Source organism: Parasteatoda tepidariorum, chromosome 7 (assembly GCF_982258835.1).
Source record: "Parasteatoda tepidariorum strain Cologne lab strain chromosome 7, Ptep-v5.0, whole genome shotgun sequence".
Lineage (NCBI taxonomy): Eukaryota > Metazoa > Arthropoda > Arachnida > Araneae > Theridiidae > Parasteatoda > Parasteatoda tepidariorum.
The window spans coordinates 27,417,255-27,437,292 of record NC_141761.1 but is presented as its reverse complement, the minus strand read 5'-3'; the positions used below and the strand labels follow the sequence as shown (position 1 = coordinate 27,437,292).

At 28.9% G+C, this 20,038-nt stretch overlaps 1 protein-coding gene across 1 annotated transcript in view; it reads right to left on the bottom strand.

The window, feature by feature from the left end:
• Positions 1-17,343, bottom strand: part of LOC107439992 (uncharacterized) — a 29,005-nt gene extending 11,662 nt beyond the window's left edge. The window contains exon 1 of the mRNA XM_016052748.4: positions 17,195-17,343. The gene's annotated coding sequence lies outside the window, so the exon portion shown is untranslated. The remainder of the gene's footprint in view (positions 1-17,194) is intronic.
• Positions 17,344-20,038: the final 2,695 nt, after the last annotated feature.

Sequence of the window (20,038 nt, the reverse complement as noted above, 5' to 3'; positions counted from 1 at the left end):
CAGTCTGCCTTGGATTGACTGTAAATATTCTCCCCAAGGCGTTTGATTTGAATAAACCGGGACATGCATCAACCGGTGTGCCTTGCTTGTGGGGTGTCCATTTTTTTGAACCCATGTGAAATAGGGTGGTACTTCTGAGTAGAGTAATGCTCGTGCAAAGACGCCAAAAGCATCTGTACGATTACCCAATTCAAAAAATTTGGCGAGTGTAGTTTTCGGTGGATTTGTAGCTCGGTCAATCGCTGTCTCGTTCGTGAAATGTGCGCTCTGACCGTTTTCAAGATGAACGGCTAAAATGACTAACGGTTGGATCCCGTTCATGAATTGGGAATCCAAAGATACGCCAAACAGCTTCACTGGAGCTGATGCACCGGCCTATTTGGTACAGCGTTATTTCGTCGTTGTTATTGGGTATACTATAGCCTACGTCACAGGTTGTGTTATGCCTACTAAATTTAACCCATGAACGGCATTTTCTGCGAGCCTAACTTCAAGCCACAAATAAACAAACGAAGTGTTTGATCGTTTAAATAGCTGCTCGCCAGATTTTATTGCATTATAAAGAAAAGTAATTGATATTCGATTTTTGATTAATAATTGATTTATGTGGATAGTGGCATTTATGTGGATAATGGCATAGAATCTAGCATTGCGTCATGGTAAATGTTATTCCTACTAAGTGGAAGTAGTTGTGTTTTTTTTATATTATACCCAATTCACTGGAAGAGCTGTCACATTGGTATTTTCAACTCGAAATACTGCTATATCACTGCCTTTATACACATACTTGCAAATATATTTGATGCTCTTCCTTTAAGGGCGTGCATAAGTATTAGAGTTTAATATGACTTGTTGCAACGTGCTTGAATATTGTTTTTTAATTGTTATGTTTCCACGTCTAGTTTGGATCCGAATACGATTAAATAAAGATATATTTAAAATATACGTTAAATCTGTCCGAAAAATGAAAAAAAATTAGTTATAAACCTATTCTCAGACCTACTGAATATACATATAAAATTTCATCAAAATCGGTCAAGCCGTTTAGGAGGAGTTTAACCACTAAAACTGTGACAAGAGATTTTTATATATATAGATATATATATATATATATATATATATATATATATATATATATATATATATATATATATATATATATATAGATAGATAGATAGATAGATAGATAGACAGATAGATAAAGTTCATTTAGATTCCTTTTCTTTTTGGACTTGCACGCTTGTTTGACGTTGGATATTCATGAGTCTGAAATTTATTTTAACTAAACTTTCTAGTAGCGTGCATAAGCTAAAATAAATAGGAAAGGTAAAAATAAATAATATTTTCTTAGTTCATTTCAAAAAGGGCATAGCTTTCATAAGATAATTTACAAAAACGTAAGTTACAAATCAGGAATTGAAAAAACTGTTACTTTTACTAGACTGTAACTAGTATTAGACTGTAGAAAAACTGTTACTTTTATTAGACAAATATTTCAGATGTATCTTATTGTTGTCCGGTAACTTTAGATGTTTCGAATTCATTGTCACCTAATGTTTCTTCATTTAAAAGGCGAATTCCCATCACTTTAAATTCTTTTCAATTTTCGTATGCGAAATGTTTTTATACCTGCAAGTTTAGCAGCACAACTCCCTTAGGAATTATGAAATATCAGTAACATTATTTGAATATTATTTCAATAAGTAATAACTTTAAGTTTTTTAATTATTAGTATATTGATTAAAAATTTTAGCTTGCTTAATGGCTTAGCCATGCAGCGTTAGATTTATGCATTTTAATCAACGAACTAATAGAAGTTAGCTAAAACTTATATAAAGCATTTATTTTCTATGACTACAGTCATTTAAATATCACAAGTAATTTATACGCAGATTTCATTTTGCAAACTTGTGTTTTGTCAGCTTATAGATATAAATATTTTTTTTAAAAAATTGTAAGTACAATTAATAGACTGAAATAATATGTTTAAGAATTTGTAATATAACGGTGATTCCACTTTCGACCATTTGTATCCTGACTCGTATCTTTAACCTTTGTTATTTAGAAACTTTCTAACAGTAGTTTATCTTTTAGTTTTCGTTCGCAAACTGTTGAATTTTTTATCGTATACACAGTGGATGTTAAGACTTCCAGCAACAGAATAAATTATTACTCCCTCCTGTCTTTATCCATTCACGTCAGGAGGAAGATTCTAATTCCTAGAGATTTTCATTTATTTAGAAAATCTCTACAATTTGTATTTACTTATTAGTTGGATAAATAATGTTGGTCTACTTTGAGGCGATGAAAAAGAAATTAGACTGAATTATTAATTCAATGTTAAAGATTGAGAGTAGAAATATTTTTTTTTCGTGCAAAATAAAAATATCCATAAATTTACTCTCGAGAAGATTACGTAGTTTTGTATAGCGTAATGCTTATTAAGTTTCTTTATGAAATTTTTTTTATAAATATTATAAACTTGAACGGATTATTAAAAGTAGGAATTGCGTAAAAATCGGGAGAGTGGTGTCGGGGAAAACAATTGTGCACAAATTGTAGCTGGAGGAATTATTCCCAATGCAAAAAAATAATAATAATGACATTTAATATTTATATATCATGATTAACATTCATTATAGTCTGAGGGTATGGCTAAAAATTTGTACGGGATTATGTTTGAAAGAGACATTTTGACAGGTTGCAAGGTATGTGGCTCAAGACTTTTCAGTGGTGCAGGTTGTTTTTATTGCATTCAATGGACGATAACGCATCTACTCGATAGAGCTCATCTGGTCAACGGTTTTCTGGAAAGTCAAAGAAGCATTTGTCGTATGAATTTGATCAGACTTTAGCCTCATAGATGGGATGATGTAGGGAGAGCAAGTAAATCCAGCATGCCCTTTTGACCACCATCCAGAGCATGAATGTGATGTTAGTGAGTGGGTGGAAAAAGTTGGATACTTACAAGTGACGTTACGTTTGGGTCAGCCAATTTTTTCAACACGCACACGTCAAGTCACTTTGAGGTATCCAATTATATCTGGTTTTAAAATTGATTTTGAGTGATATTAAAACCAAATCTTAAAGCTTTAACGTTAACACGCAGTGCACAACCATGTGACTAGACACAATTATGTGATGTGATTTATTGCAAGTACCCAAGTACCACAGGAAACTCTGGACAGTCCTATTTCTTGTATGAAATCATGATTTAAGGTCTGTACACCTTTATAAAGAGGGCATACCCCTATCAATCTCTCTACTATTCGATAGATGTCTCGCATGTGCGTGCTTCTATTTTGTAGCTGTATCAGGTATTTTTTGCATTATGCCATTATGCAAAAGTACCTATTAACCACTTCACTAACCAATTATTTTGAAAAAAAATGCAAAAAATCAACATATCTTTTTATTTTATTAATAAGTACAAGGAACTAAAACAAAACATAATGCACAAGTTTTAAGTTGAAATTTGAATTTTTTTGTGCGTAATAAACCTTTGATTTAAAATCAGTTTACCATCCCGAGTTATTTCGGGCAAATGAATGAAAAAAATTAAATATTAATCTTTGTATGATGACTCTTAAAACTTGGGACAAAGTGATACTTTTCAAACGTCAGTGAAAGAATACGCCATTTTGTTTTACACTTATTGCTATGTTATTTTAACAACCATCGTATATGCAATCTCACAAAACACGTTTGCAGTCCCACAGTCCAACAACGAAACTCCCAAATAAAGTTTGGCAAACTTCCAATCACAGCAGATTATCTTTTTTGTTTCCGACCGAGTGCAAAAATGGTAAAACAAAATGTACTGACAAATTCAGCCCGAGTTTCCTCGGGATGATAAATATTTGCAATATATACGTACCCGAGTTAACTCGGGTTAAAAGCTACATATTGAAAAAATGTCAATGTTAAATAAAGTTTTATTAAAATCAATCCAGTAGTTCCAAGGGCGATCAGCATATTAAAAAAATGGACTTTGGTCCGATCCTTAACTCAGCTTAAAGCTCATAACCATACGTGCTCATAGTGCTCAAAGCTCAGTTTAAAGCTATACGGGCTCATAAAATCTGTGGAATCGAAAATCCTGTAGTCGGCCACTGAGTTTTACCACAGATGCAGGGATCTGGAGAAAATTTCTTTCTCCTTCAGATCTATGTCTAAACTTAGGAAACGGCTTCACAAAAGAGATCTTTTCTGTAGAGAATAAAAATTGGGATGACATGCTTCCGGATCATTTCCACAGGAATATTTGATCGACATTACCCCATTGTGCAGCTCTAGGTCAACGCAAAGAAAGTACCTACCTAATTACACGTTGGCACTCAATTCCAATGGATCTGAAACCAAGTCCAGGGAGTAAGCAATCACCCTATACAATAACGGTGTTATGCCTTAACCACTTACACATTACAACTCAATATAATTCTTCACATAATTGTGTAGAATCAAGTCTGAGTTAACAACTCTTACGAGAAGACAAAACAACAAGAAGACAAAACTCTGAACAACTCTAGCAAGAAGACAAAAACCAGCGTTTAAAAAAAATATTTTTCAAACTTGATATTAAGAGTTTTCAACTTAACAAAACTACAGACACGGCATGTATATTGGTATATATCTATTGAATTTTAGTTACTTATCGTGTGTCGAAAATGTATTTTAATTTCTCATATTAGTTATTCTTAGTACATTAAGTAATTAGTTTTGCTTAATTAGAACTGCAAATTTATCTGATATGATGCCTCCCCTGTAGAATATTCCATACCCTTTGTCCTAAATAGAAGGTGTTCTGTAATCACTGTCCTTGACTCATATTCGGACCATCAGGAAGTTGAAGGACGGTGAGGGAGTTATAAAGGGTTACACATTATTATTTAATACAAGAAAATAAACAATATCAAAATTAGTGAGAAAAGCAGAAGTGAAATTATCAAAACCAGTTTTATAGCCTTATTATAACTTGAGATTGTTACTTATAATCGAAATTTAATTCTTTTCTCTTTGATCCGGCAAGGCAATGTTGCAATGCTTTAGGATTCACCTTTGCTAGATTTCCTAAGTGATTTTATTTATCCTCAATTAAATATTAATTTGAAGTGCCTAATGCGTGTGCATTTTTTTAAAACTTTTTTCTTTCGTCAAGAATTGTATGGGCGGAAATGAAGGAAAACCCAGCAAATTTGAATTTCCGTTTAATGTGAAGTAAAAACTATTCATATCTGTGACAATTAATATTATATTTGACCAAGCAATACCTATTGACAATAAAAAAATATCCTTAACAAAATCCAATACAGCATTAATGGAGGCTAAACAGGTCAAAATGATTAAAAAATTCAATTCATTTGAATGTTGACGATTGGTCAAAAGAACAGTGGTATTTAGTTACATCTGACTATAAACTAGTATTGCTTAATTGCTTTAGTTCAAACTAACGGCTGAAAAATGCTATTGGAGATAATGCACAAAAAATGTAAAATTTTTACAGTTAGTTCAACAAACGGGTAGTTAATTCATCTTGATTACATTTCTTAGTTTTCCTTCTTAATCTACGAGTTTTCCAAAGTTTCACAAGTAATTACTTCAAAAAATTTACTTGCAAGACTTCAAAGAATGTCCATGAATCAAGAAATTAAGTAGAACTTCTGCTACACAAGCTTTTTCGCATAGTTTGGAATAAATAAACATGTTGTTTTAATTACTTCGTTGCTTTCAGAAATTATCAAGAGAGGTAAAGTATTTTCTCTTTATTTCTTTTTATAAAAGTAAATAGTGATTATAATATTCTAATTTTTATTTTTAATGTTAATTTCAACTTGTTAGTCAATTTTAGTTTGATCTTCTTAGATCGTTACTGAAATATTATTTACTCATTTCGTCCATGGAGGAAGAGAAAAAGAATGTTTGTAGTCTAATTTTAAATTCACTTATCATTCAAATTGGTTTAACCTAATATTCCATTAATAATTATGTATTTTTACAGATATTCTGTAAAGTTATTCATAACATATGAAATACATTTAAAAAAAACAAGTAATTTCTAACAAGTAATGCAAGCAATCTAATTGAAGTGTTTATTTAACATTTAAATAACATTTTAATAACATTTAAAATATTTCAGTAGCATTAAAATTTACATACAAAGTACAAAAAAATCTTTGTAGAAAATAATATGCTTTTTTCCAAAAATTATACAAATTTATGGGTTATTCATTCATGAAGTTTGATAGTCTAAGTTGGGTATAATATTCCCAAATAGACGACAAAAATAGGGTTTTAGATTTGTTTACTCATGCTTAATCCTTTATATTGAGGAGAAAATATAAGTAAAGAAATATGTGAGGAGTCCCACGTTTCAAAGAACCATATATATATTTCAAATAAAATTAGGAATTTTTCCTAAATTTTTCGAAATAACTCTCAAACATCAAATAATAATAAAAAATTCATGCATAAATGCATTAAAAAATTAAAAAATAACAGGACTCCAAAAATAGGGGCAGAAAAAAAAACATTAAATGAAAAGCTATTGTGGATTTTTTGCATACAATTGAAACTGTTGACTTGGATAAAATTTTCGCAATTTGTTTACATGTAGTATTTCTGATAAAATTAGGTTTATCAATTTCAAGTGACACTACAGAAAGTTTCTTTAAAATTTTATATGAACTAAAATATGGCGAACTTAATTTCCTTGTGTTAGGATAATGGAATTTTTCGCAAATTTCTAAATCATGAACTATAAAATAAGGTTGCAAAAATGAATGTCATAACGAATTTCAGTTTTCTTTAAGACCTCTTCGATATTTTTATTTTTCTTGCTTCATCAACTGGAGTATCAACTTTTTGATTTACAAGAGAATCACAAAGTAATTTCTCATACATTAAATAAGCAGGTGGAAATTAAGTTACAGAATGAGAGGAGTAATTATATTCATGTGTTACTTCTAATAATTTTTCCAACGAAATTTTTTAGAATTTTCATTGATTTTACATCTTAATGTAGAGATTATTGTCCCGTTAGATTTTTCTACTTTTCCATTTGTTTGCGGATGATGAGCTGAAGTTAATAACTGTTTAAAATTATAGTTTCTAAGAAATCTTCTAAATCTAGATGCTGTAAACACTGCATTACTATCACTTAAAGTGTTATCTGGAACTTGAATGTGAAAAATTTGCTTTAAACAATTCGTATATGTTTCATTTGTTACACTTTTAGAAGTAAAAATCAACATAATCAGCATAATCAACATAGTTAACAACTAAATGCAAATATTTTTATTTGAGTTGTAATAGTTGAGTCTACCGATCATATCAATTGATAAAATTTCACACTGTCGCTCTTTAGGGGGCATATTTCGTAACAACCCAAATCTTTTTTGGTGAGATTGTTTGTTAATTAAAAAGTTTCACAACATTTAACATAGTTGGAGATATCAATTATTTTATTAGGCCAATGGAAAGGGAAGATTAAAACAATCTTTTTTTTTTAATACCAACACGACCGCATTGAATATAGGTTTTTTTTGTTCTTAAAGAAACTGGTAATACTATTTTCTACAAATCTTTCTTCTCAATCGTTAACAAATCATTGATTGTTATGAATTTAGGATTGCTTAAATTATTGTTTAGTTTGCTTCTTTAATTTCATCGTTGGTGGTTACAACTGGATTATTATCAAATAAACTAAAAATACTGTATATCTAGAAAGCATATCAGCTTCATCATTATTTTGCTTCACAATCATACATAGATAATTTTAAAGATCATCTGAAAAGTCTAACTGTAGGATTTTTCATTTTCTTTAAGCAAGTCAACGCGAAATGATCCCTATAAATGAAAAATTTATTTCCATGCAATAAAACAAATTGTTATTACTAAAACTGTATTTATAAGAGCTGGTACAATCATTTTCAAAACTAGTTTTGAGTGTATATTTTATGATACTACAATAATTTTTTTATTCCATTCACTTTGATGGTATGCTTTCCAGGGGCTCATGCATGGCATTTTTTTTAAAATCATCCTATGTAGGAAATTTTAAGTTGAAATATCATTACAGCAATCCAAGCTTTAAAGAAGATAAAAAAAATCATTGTTGAAATATTTTTATATTGAAAAAAAAAATATTAGAAAATTATAGTGTAGACATATACAAAGCATAAAAACAAATTTATCCGTACTGGGAAAAGCTTTTGTTCCAAACTATCATTTCTTTTAAGAATCATCAAAATAGAGAGATTATAATCTAAACCGGGTACAAAAGCGCAGAAATTTTATTACAAACATTATTTCATAAAATTACCCTCTTCTAAGACATGTTTGTAATATAATTGTATAGACGCTTAAAACATACTTCAATGTTTTTTAATATCTTCCAGTCTTCCATGTGATTTATTTTTAAACGAGTATAAATGCAGATTCTAAAAGACCATGTATATATATATATATATATATATATATATATATATATATATATATATATATATATATATATATATATATATATATATATATATATATATATATATAAACACGACATTCAATGTGAGGCTTAATAAGTACAATTGAAAACTAATTTATGAATCCCAATCTTTCGATTTTTAATTTCATTTCCAGTTCAGAGACATTTAAAAAATTGGATTTTTCTCATTGGTTTAACGGAAGCCATTATTTTGAGGTAAACTATAAGTGATTCAGTTTTGTCAAGGATTAAAAAATACCATCAATGATGTTTCCTAGATCTAATATAAAAAGTTGGTTATTGCGTGTTCTGTAACTCTTCATTAGTTTTTATTGGTAATGCCAAATTGTCTGAATGATCAGCGTGATCATTGTAGCAAATCGAACTAAGTGTCTAAATTAATATTTTTAAGGTGACCTGAAATTATATATTTGATTTTATTTTGTTTATATAAATTAAAGTTTACAGCTAAAAGGTATTACTATTAGACTGAATAATTTCTAATCAATGCTAATTGCAATACAGAATTACGGTTTGTAAGGAAAATCGAAATAAATCTAGAAATGGTACTGATTCGTTGAGGATGAACGCAAGGAAACACCAATAGTATCATTGATGACAATGATAATTAAATTTGGCAATAGTTACTATAAAGCCAAATTAATGGAGAAATAGTGCTAATTCAATTAAGAACACGTAAAAAATATTGGTAAAAAATTATAGACGTCAAAAATGATTAATTATGTTTATTATTAGGTACTAATTGAAATAAGAAGCAAGCTGTTTATTAAAAAAACAAAATTAATGCAGAAAATGTATTTATTTGTTATGGAGAACCGTAAGAATCGCCATACTACACTCTATAGCAAAAAAATCGACGCACCAAGAAGCAATCATCCGATCGCATTGAAATTTCGTATGCATGAATGTTTTGAACAGATATGGCTGGAATGATGCCGACTGGGGACGTATAGTCTTTAGCTACGAATTCCGATTCCAACTGTGTCCTGACGATCATCGAAGACGCGTTTGGAGACGCACAGGGCAGAGGGGGGATCCTGCCTTCACTATTGCACACCACACCGGCTCTCAACAAGGCATTATGGTCTGGGGTGCCATTTCCTATGACAGCCGGACCCCTTTGGTCGTCATTAGAGGTACACTTACTGCACAGCGGTACGTTGACGACATCCTAAGACCTGGTTTGCTACCGTTCCTTTTGCAGCGCCATGGGCTGGTTTTTCAGCAGGACAATGCCAGACCACATACGGCATGTGTTACTATGAACTGTCTGCAAGCTTGTCAAACTCTTCCTTGGCCTGACAGATCACCAGATCTCTCTCCCATCGAGCATGTCTGGGATATGATGGGAAGGCGATTGCATCTGGCACGGAATGTTGATGACCTCGTTCGACAATTGGATCGAATTTGGCAGGAAATACCGCAAGAGACCACCCGGGAGCTTTATCGGTCCATGCCACGCCGTGTGGCAGCTTGTATTCAGGCTAGAGGCGGGTCAACACCTTATTGAACTTGTTACTGTAACTCTGCAATAAATTATTCAGTTGCTCTGAAATTTTAATCATTTACTATTCTGTACATTGTCTTCCTATCCCCAATTTTCGTTTCAATCGGACAACTCTTTCTTGGTGCGTCGATTTTCTTGTTATAGAGTGTATCATTGAAACCAATGTTGTTTAATTCTTGTTGTAGGTACTGCTGGTATTTTGGAAATTTATGCAATTTCGGTAAGTGCCAAATATACTTTTATATAGGTACAAAGTATTTTTTAAGTAAGTTTGGTGCCTATAACAGCTGCACCAATACTGTAAATTTTTATGATATAAACTGAAGAAATAGGTTTTTACGGCCCCTTAAAGATATAAGTACAAGAGAAAGTAGTTTGATTGTGGTAAATTTTAAATGTCTTAAGGTGCTTAGAGCAACAGTATTACATCAAATAATAGCGAATGCAGTTAATCTTGAATTTAAACGTATGAGCTACTGAGAATCGTGCTTTGCTAAATCTAATAATATAAATTCATTGCAAAGAGCTCCGAACAATACTAAATAAAAAAAACATTGTAATTTAACTTTGTTATTTGTGCCGGTATTTGTCTTATAGTTTTGTACGTGATTTTAGTGTTCCTTCAATGTGCAGTGTATATAGTATATATATAGCTTGGAAACCAGACATATATTCTTGGCTTAAAAACGTTTTCCGTTATTGACTCAAAGAAAAAAAATATGCATTAAAAAGCAACTGGCAAACTAAAGTTCTGAAATACGGTTTCATGACTGAAATATTACAGTTTATATGATGTTCATACTTGAAAAAAGGAAAACATTTTATTTTGTAAAGTATCTGCTGTCAAATACTGTGACACGGTGAGTGATAAAAGATAGGGGGGAGCCCAATTGTCGTTAATGAAAGTCAGAGTTACAAAAATATGTAATCTTGAAAGGCTAAATATATCTTTCAAGACGTTTAATAGATATTTATCACTTTTCTGGAAAAGTTATAATATTTGCATGCTAGAAAGTTTAGAAAGATTGAGAGAAAAAAGAAGTACTCATTACAAAATTTATTGAATCGAAAATTGTACTTTACTCTTTTTAGTGTAATTTGGATTTCTATTCAACAATATAAATGTATCTTTTTAAAAACTCTTTGGATTAGATCTTAAGAACAAATTTATTTTTTGCAAACACATATTTAATTAACGGTAAGGACTAATAAATTAGCTCTTTTTTAAATGGTTTAAAAGTTAAGTTTCTATTTGTCCGTAAATCGAAATATTTATAATACTTAGCATAGTTATTTCCTGTGTTTTTAAACGTACTTCTTACTGCTTCAGAAAAAATGCATTGTTTAAATTTTAAAAAAAAATCACAGCCTGTATAATCTCTTTCAATGGAAAGTAATAATTTATTTCCACAATTACGGCAAAAAAACAACTAAAAAAATACCCTCTAGAAGTAAAAATATGAGTAATATCTCTTCTCTCTTTCTTGTGTCTTTTTTGCTACATCTTCCACGAGTTCTTCCATTAACTACCTGCTCTGAAAGTTGAAATGAGGTGTCATAGGAACTACACAGACTATAGAACAGCCAATCAGCGAATAAAATTGATGTTCTGCTTGCCATGTAATTTAGCGGAAGTGATGCCATGTCATCACCACATAGAAAGTGAATAATGTGTTTAGGAAAATATGTATTAGAATATCGATAAAATATTTTTTAAGTAAATTGTGACGCTAATTTTTTATGCTTATATATACAGATATATAAATTTATATATATATATATATATATATATATATATATATATATATATATATATATATATATATATATATATATATATATATATATATATATATATATATATATATATATATATATATATATATATATATATATATATATATATATATATATATATATATATATATATATATATATATATATATATATATATATATATATATATATATATATATATATATATATATATATATATATATAATTATTTTCATAAGACACTCATTAACTATATTTTATACTATATACTAATATTTTAAGTATTTTTGAATTTTAATGCACTTTATACGTTATAAAAAAGTATTGTTATAAATAATGTGTCAATTAACAATATTTTTTCTGACTCTTAATCTTTTGATAATTTAAAATTATTAACGTAAATTTCAAAGTATTTCAATTTAGTGCAATTTTTCTTAAATAACTAGTTGAGAAAAGTGTTATTTGTATACTATTACATCACATTATAATACAAGTAGCTATTGAAGTTTGGAACGATTTGTTAAATACTATGAAATGTGGAAAGTATTTTTTTTAATCTGTATCATCTTACAAAATTTCGAAAAAGAATTTTTTTTTTCATTTTCTGGAAAACATTAAAAACAATGTTCTCAATTTTTATAAACGTTTATTCATTCTAAAAAATAAATGAAATTAACAATGATTGAAGACTTCAATGATTTTAACTTAAAAAATTCTTTTTTGTATTCATAAAGGAGCTAAGAAATAATTTAAATTTCTATGGCAATTGTTCTGCAAGTGACGGATGGTTATCAAAACCTACCGAAGTGTAGTGCCTCTTTCGTATAAAAAAATAAGGAGAAGAAAAAGTAAAAGTGAAGGAATGATAGTATTTCTCATCTTAAAAGGTTATGAGATGCTGGAAAAGTGAAATAATAATTAGTTCGGAGGAATGACGGAACAAATAGCTTCGAAAGGGGTCGGGTCACCGATATCAAGACCATTTGCAATACTCTGACATTGAACAATACTAGATAAGATGCTTAAATTAGCTATTACTAGATATTACTTAGATGAGCAAGAGTGCTAAACTAATTTATCTTCTTCATGGCCATTTCCACCACAAAATGGGTCATTCTTTCAGTGATCTGCTCAATAAAATGCGGAAGTGGGTAAAACTGGTAAAGAATCAGTGGAATGTGGGGTGCAAAAATATAAATTTTTATTACCATTATTATAAATGATCAGGAATTGAATTTTTTTTAATTCTATTTATAACGGAATTCTGAAGGCTGCCTATATTTCTAGACATTTTTATCAGTTTATGTTCAAAGTAATTTCGGTAACACCATATATTTAATAATTTTGATAATTGGAAACACATTCGAACACAAAATCCTTTTTTAAAAATAGTTTCATTTCAATAAGGGGTATTTCAATATCTTCGTAATAAAGCAAATAAATAAAATCATCATCGAGTAAATAGATAAAATCATCAGCACAACTGTATTTAAATTTGGTTTGAACGTGTGTTGATAAATATGACTTTGAAGTCCTGTTGTTGTTATTTCAAATTAAAAGCAGTTTTCTGAAAGTTCCAGAAAAATTAAAATTTTCTTATTTATTAGATTTTAGAAAAATAATTAGGATACTGAAACTTTTTTAGTTTTTGTTTTTCAAAAAAATAGAAGTAAATGTCATATCCGAATGAAAACAAATGCGGCACGCAAAAAAAATATTTTAACACACTTTTTGATTGTTGTTGTTGTAGTTAATTTACGTCGCACTAGAGCTGCACACAATGGGCTATTGGGGACGGTCTGGGAAACATCCCTGAGAATGATCCGAAGACAAGCCATCACAATTTTAATCCTCTGCAGAGAGGATGGCACCCCCGCTTCGGTAGCCGAACGACCTGCACGCGAAGTCGAGTACTTTACGGTAGAACAGTTTAACGAGGACCCATACCGCACACCATCGGTCCCTACGCAGACTGAACCAAGTGGTCACCCACCCGCACACCAACCAGAGCCAGTGTTGTTTGACTTCGGTGATCTGCTGGGAACCGTGCCTTAACGATCGGCACTTTTTGAAAGACGTCCATTTTTGCATATTCCAACTTAAGATTAACTATGAATCTAATGAAAATTCTGTTAGGAATTTTCTAACAGTATTAAATGTTATATGTGCAGCGATTTAAACCAAAGTTTAACTTCTTGTCAAGCAAAGTAAATTTACAGGTTTGCATCCTCAAACCATTTGTAAATATTGTGTAAACTTTTACTGCAAGATTAGGCATTGGAGATTTCTACGAGATTAAGCATATCTCAACAGGATTTTTTTTTTTAAAAATGTAATGAACCTGCTCTCAAAGCATAAATTAGGGTTAATACAATGTGTCATGAAGGAAATGACATTCGTTTAATAAGCATTGAGTAATGTGTGTCTGGTACAATACCTTAAAATTTTATTTTTTAATTATTTTTTAGTTTTAATTTTTTTCTAATAAACTAATATAACACTATAATTTTACTTGTTGCATTATATTGTATCACACTTAATCTAACTATAAATGTATATTATAAAATTTTTATTTTTAAAAAAAAATACATTGTGCATTGTCTGTCGAACGTTCATCGTTATTCATCTATGTATTTAGCTTAGTAAAAAATATAAATTTTTTAAAATAATACAAAATACATCTAGAGTTATGTTATGATTAAAACGCACTATTTCCAAAGAAATTTGCATCTTTCAGACTGCAAAATATATTATATAAGGTTATATAATAAACTCACATTTTCATAAATCATAGAAGCAAGTACGTTAATTTTACTGGAATTTTTTTTCTACATGAAAGTTAAACTTTTTGTGCATTAAGAGACAGAAGTGATTGCATATTCTTTTTTGAAAAATATTTTAACTGGTTGAAAGAATACGATTATTTTTTACATTATGCAACTCTTTAAAGCATGCATTGAGAAGATTTTTTCCCACTGTAATTCATTCAGCACATTTATGCACTCGATGGAAAATCATTTTTCTTATAGAAAATAAAAAATAAAAAAAATCTCTCGTCTTCTATAGAAAATAGATTTTTCTACTTTTGAAGATTAGAGAAAATATTAGTTATCCTTAGGTTATATGATATATCTTCGATCAATCGAACTGAAAAAAATTTCTCTCTTTGTATGAATTTAATTTTCGATCAGAATATAAGATTATAAGTGTAACAGGTTATTGTTTTTTTAAGAAATAATATAAAAAATATATGTACAAAATATGCATATAAAAATATTATTTTAGAAATTTTAAAGTTTATTGAACCATAAACCAGTTTAAATTTCTTGCAATCCATAACATTATGCTAAATTAAAACATATTATAATTCTTCTGACACTTGATTGCACCATATTCAGGTTCAACCTAAACATTGCTCAATTTAATACCTTAATTAAGGTTGAATCAATTTCAAACCAAATTATGGCTCAAAAAATAGAAAATATGGTTTGATGATGATTCGTAATCATACGAGTGTACACAAGGTGACGATTTCACTAATTTACAAGCAAGCACCCATACATTATTCTTATTTTTAATTAAGAGATAGAATATTAGATTAACAATTCAACGAAATTGTTGGAATAGTTTCTGAGCTACGCAATTTGAAAAAGTGACAGATTTACTGCATTATCAAATTTTATATTATGTCATTTAAAATATTATACTTTAAAATGATACAAAATTTTTTAAATCTTACAATGAAACATATTTTGACTATTTTTAAGTAAAAACACAAGAAATTACTTAAAAAAAATATTTTTACATGAATTTCTTTTTTTGGATAGCTGGATTTTAAATTTTATCGATTCGCTTAAAAAGTGCAGCGTGTTGAATTAAGTGTGGTATTAACATTAAGGGATAAAAATATTTTACTGCTCTACTGCCGTAGTTATTGGTTCCATATTTTCCAGAATGTATCTACCACCTCTTCCCTCATATTTCCAAAATGAAAAATCAAGTATAAAGAATCATCTGAATGAGTTAATTAGTACATTTAAAACTATGCCTTTGAACATTAAAATAGAGTGAATGAAAATCAGATCATTAGATCAAAAATTATTCTGGGGGTTAATTTTTTTACGCACTGTACACACGCCATTCTCAACAGTGGTTTGTCAGATTTCGTAAGAGTTCTTGTTTTTCCACGCTCGTATTTCAATTTGCGATATCATTTTGTATGTTTTAATGTTCATTTTTGACAAGGGTGCTTTAACATTTGTATTTGAACTGAAATTGATTTATACTGAAACATTTTATATTTATTAAAAAATAACGGTAAAAGATTTTCTACATTTCTATTAAATTTAAACTATGTTAATCTATTTATTCAATGTTAAAACTAAATTATTTATCATACTCTTTTAAGTATTCATTTAAATCTGCAAGCAGTGAGTAAAACTTTTGAGTCCTGATCCAATTACTTTTAATAGGGTATGGACAGTTTTTTATAAATATAGCATGTGTCATATTTTATAATATATTTGTATTTAAACCCATAACTACAGCATCAGGCAGGACGAAAGTTCCGGATGATAAATAGTTTATGATGAGTGTTCATTAAAAGTTCACTTCTTAGACTGTAAAAACTATGAAAAGCTTCCCAAAATGCCTCTGAAATTGCTTATCAGTCTATCAGAGTTGGCATAGGAAATTTTAAAATCATGGTTTATCATCAGACTTATTAGATTATTCTAAATTCTAATTTTTTAAAATTCATTTAAAAAAAATTTCTGAGTGAATTTGTTTTTCTAACGTAAAAATACTGAACATAAACAATTCGTCTTTGTTTTTATATCCAACTGACAGATCTATAAACATTATCAAAAACCGAGATTTTTTTTTAAAAAAACAATAAAATTTCGAAAATTATTGTAACTCGCTACTATTGGATTTTTATACGAGTAAACAATGTATGTCATTCTTAATATTTATTCAATAGCATGTTATCAAAAATCAGTGATGACATAAAGTATATACTTACAAATAAAGAAGCAATCTGTTTGTCTATTTTATATAAATAATGTATACATGGCAATATATTTCTTCACTCGTTTGCAGTAATGTGGAAAATTACTGTCATTAGATTGCATAAGAAACAAATTTTTAAAGCATAAAAATACTGAACATCTGAATATAAACCATTCATTTTGCTTTATTTCAGATTGATGAAGCATATAAACATTAATAACTAAGTAAGAATCAAAATTTTTTTTTAAAAAAATATTTTGTTTCGAAACTTAGCATTATCGAAACCCGCAAAAGCATTAATTTGATTTTTATGCGAGTAAACAATGTATATCATTCATAATATTTACCTCAAGAACATATTGCCAAAAATTAGTAATGCCATAAACAAAGTATATACTTACAGAGAATGAAGTATTCTTTCTGTCTGTCCTATTCAAATAATGTCGATATTTCTTGACTCGTTTGTAGCCATGTGGAAAATAAGTGTCGTTAACAGGCTTCTTCCAAGAGAGTTTACCTGATGCTTGCTTACTTGTCACAAGCAGTATTCGCTGCGCTCTGCATCATGGGTAAAACCTTTCCTTCTCTAGGGGACGTATATAAGATAAATTATCATTTATATCAGTGACCGTTGAATTTTTTCTCTTTAGGGTTAGGGGAGAATTTTCTGAAGCTGGGATTGTTGAAGCAAATCATAAAATAAATTTTTAATCAGAACAATTTGAAATAGCTATTACAAATAGGAAAAAAAAATGGTGCTTCAAAATTTACAGCGTTTCTGTAAGAAACCGAGGTTTATTGGACGTTGTGGCCAAATGCATACGAATTAATGATTTATGGGATTGAGTTGAATGTAACATGTAAACATTACTAAAGGTAGAAGAAAATCAATACATTTTGTTTGTGGGTGTAATTACCACTATAAATATTAAAATACCAAATCACTAGTATATAAGACATGTTAACTCGATTCTATCCTGAGGTACCTTTTGATAGATGAAGGTTGACATAGTCGATAAATAAATCCCCTCAGGTTCAAGTTGTAGAGTTCCCAAATTTTTTTTATTATATTAACACAGATTTGATTTCACACATTTAAGCTAAATAAGTTTGTACTATTACCAATGCCTTTTCATTCACAAACATGATTTTTTTAAAAATTTTCATTTCTATTTTCGGTTACGATAAAAACGAGTCAAATGTTTTCACTAAAGAAAAGTATTCAGCAACTGTGTGTGAAGTTAATTCCTAATATGCCTTATACAGCTTTAATATTATTAAATAGCTATTTTGTATTTACTGTTTAACTACAAATGTTAAATGAAAACAGTTTGCTTAAAATCTATAATAATCGAAGAGTTCATGTGTCTGTCTGATAACTTCAAAATAATTTATGTGTGCTTCATGAAATTTGGACAGTTTGTGAAAAAGGTAATTTGTAAAAAAGTCAATTTTCGAACCCAGTTCTAAAAGTGGTTAAGTATGGGTATTCTAGCAGTTTTCTTATATAAGTAAATGTATTATTTTTATCCTATAGTAATTTTTAAATAGTAACTGAATATTTTTTTTATGAACTGTTAAGTATTAAGGTGACAATGAAGTCTTGTATCTTAAAAGAATATTTCCAGAATGAAAGTCTTATTTCAAGCTTTTAGTTGCCTAGTTTCTTATAAAATGTTATTAATTTGAAGTGGAGAGGAAAACTACTTACTCCCATAAAATACAGCTTGAAACTGATAGGAGTTATGAAAAAACTAAAGCAAATTTTTCTTCTAGAAACTTTGTAATGTACTTTCATAATCAAATTTTTTTTAAAAAATATTTAAGCAATTAAATTAAATATGTCTGATTTTTTCGAAGTTTTTTTATTTATAAATATTGCACGTGAGAGCTCTTACCGTACACTGCCAAAAATTCCGGATAAAATTTCGGTAAAAAATACTGACATTTAAGGTACTTTTTACCGTGAAATCCATTTTTTCCGAAACTTGTTGCAAAACAAAAAATCTGATATATTGTACTTTTTACAGTGATAATGACCGCAAAGTAACTGAATCACTCTGAATAAGTATAGCTGTAAAAATTACTGCATAATATTTTACTGTATGAATATATTTTACAGATGAATAGACAGTACCGTAATTTGAATCGGAATGTTTTACAGTATATATTCAATCGGAGTTACTAAGACCACTTGTGAGTTTCAGGCATCTTTCATTTTAAGAGCATTTAATTTAGAGATTTAAAAATTGTTGTAAAACTTGGGTTTACTGATACACTTTTCATTTATTCTTAGTTTATATTCAGGGTAAATGGACGCAAAATTAGGCCATAAGTAAAAATTCAATGTTAGGCTTCTGTTAGTTAATGACAGAATTACAGAAGACTAACATAAATGAACATATACTGATTTGATCATTTTTGAATAGAGATAAAAAGGAAAAAAGAATATATTTTTTAAATTTTTTTTTATTTTAGGAATTTTTGGTATTAAATAAAAAATAAACACGTAAATGAGTCAGGATCTTTATTTTTCTAATTTACGGGATTACAATAATTTAACCTATGAACCATAAGGAGCTGAAAAATATATTTTTTGATCAAAGAATAAATTCGTTTCTTGTTATTAATATTATCGATGACACTATTATGAACAAACAAAAATTAATCCTTTAATTTGTTATAATAAATTTGTCGCTTTTACGAATAGGCCATGTACTATATCAATTGAAAAGTTAAAAAAATTAATATATTTAGCTTGTTAAAAAATGTCTTTAAGTCTTAGAAAATTATGAAAACAAAGTTGCAAAATAATGAGGTACATTAAAGTTTCTACAATAATTCCTGAAATTTAAAATGATTAATTTTTTCTGAGGTCCCTTATTCAAGCTCACCTATGCATCTCACACTCATTGTTCACCTTTAGGGACCAAAAATTTAGTTAATTAGGAAAAAAAAATCATAATTGAAATGTTATCAATAATCTGAAGAAAAAAACATAAAAGAACAGTTTGTGATAATGGTAAAAATGTTCATAAGAAGTATAACTTAAAATTACGAGTTTGGTGATTAAAGCTATGACAAGCACGCATTTATGCATTAATATAAATAAAGGTTTATAGAATTACATTTAAAGCACACTCATTATTGAAATATGTCATCTAAAACTTCACTAAAAGAATTCCATCAAGGCATAACCATCAAAGTCAAAACAATAGTGCTAAAGTTAGAGTTCAGAATTTATC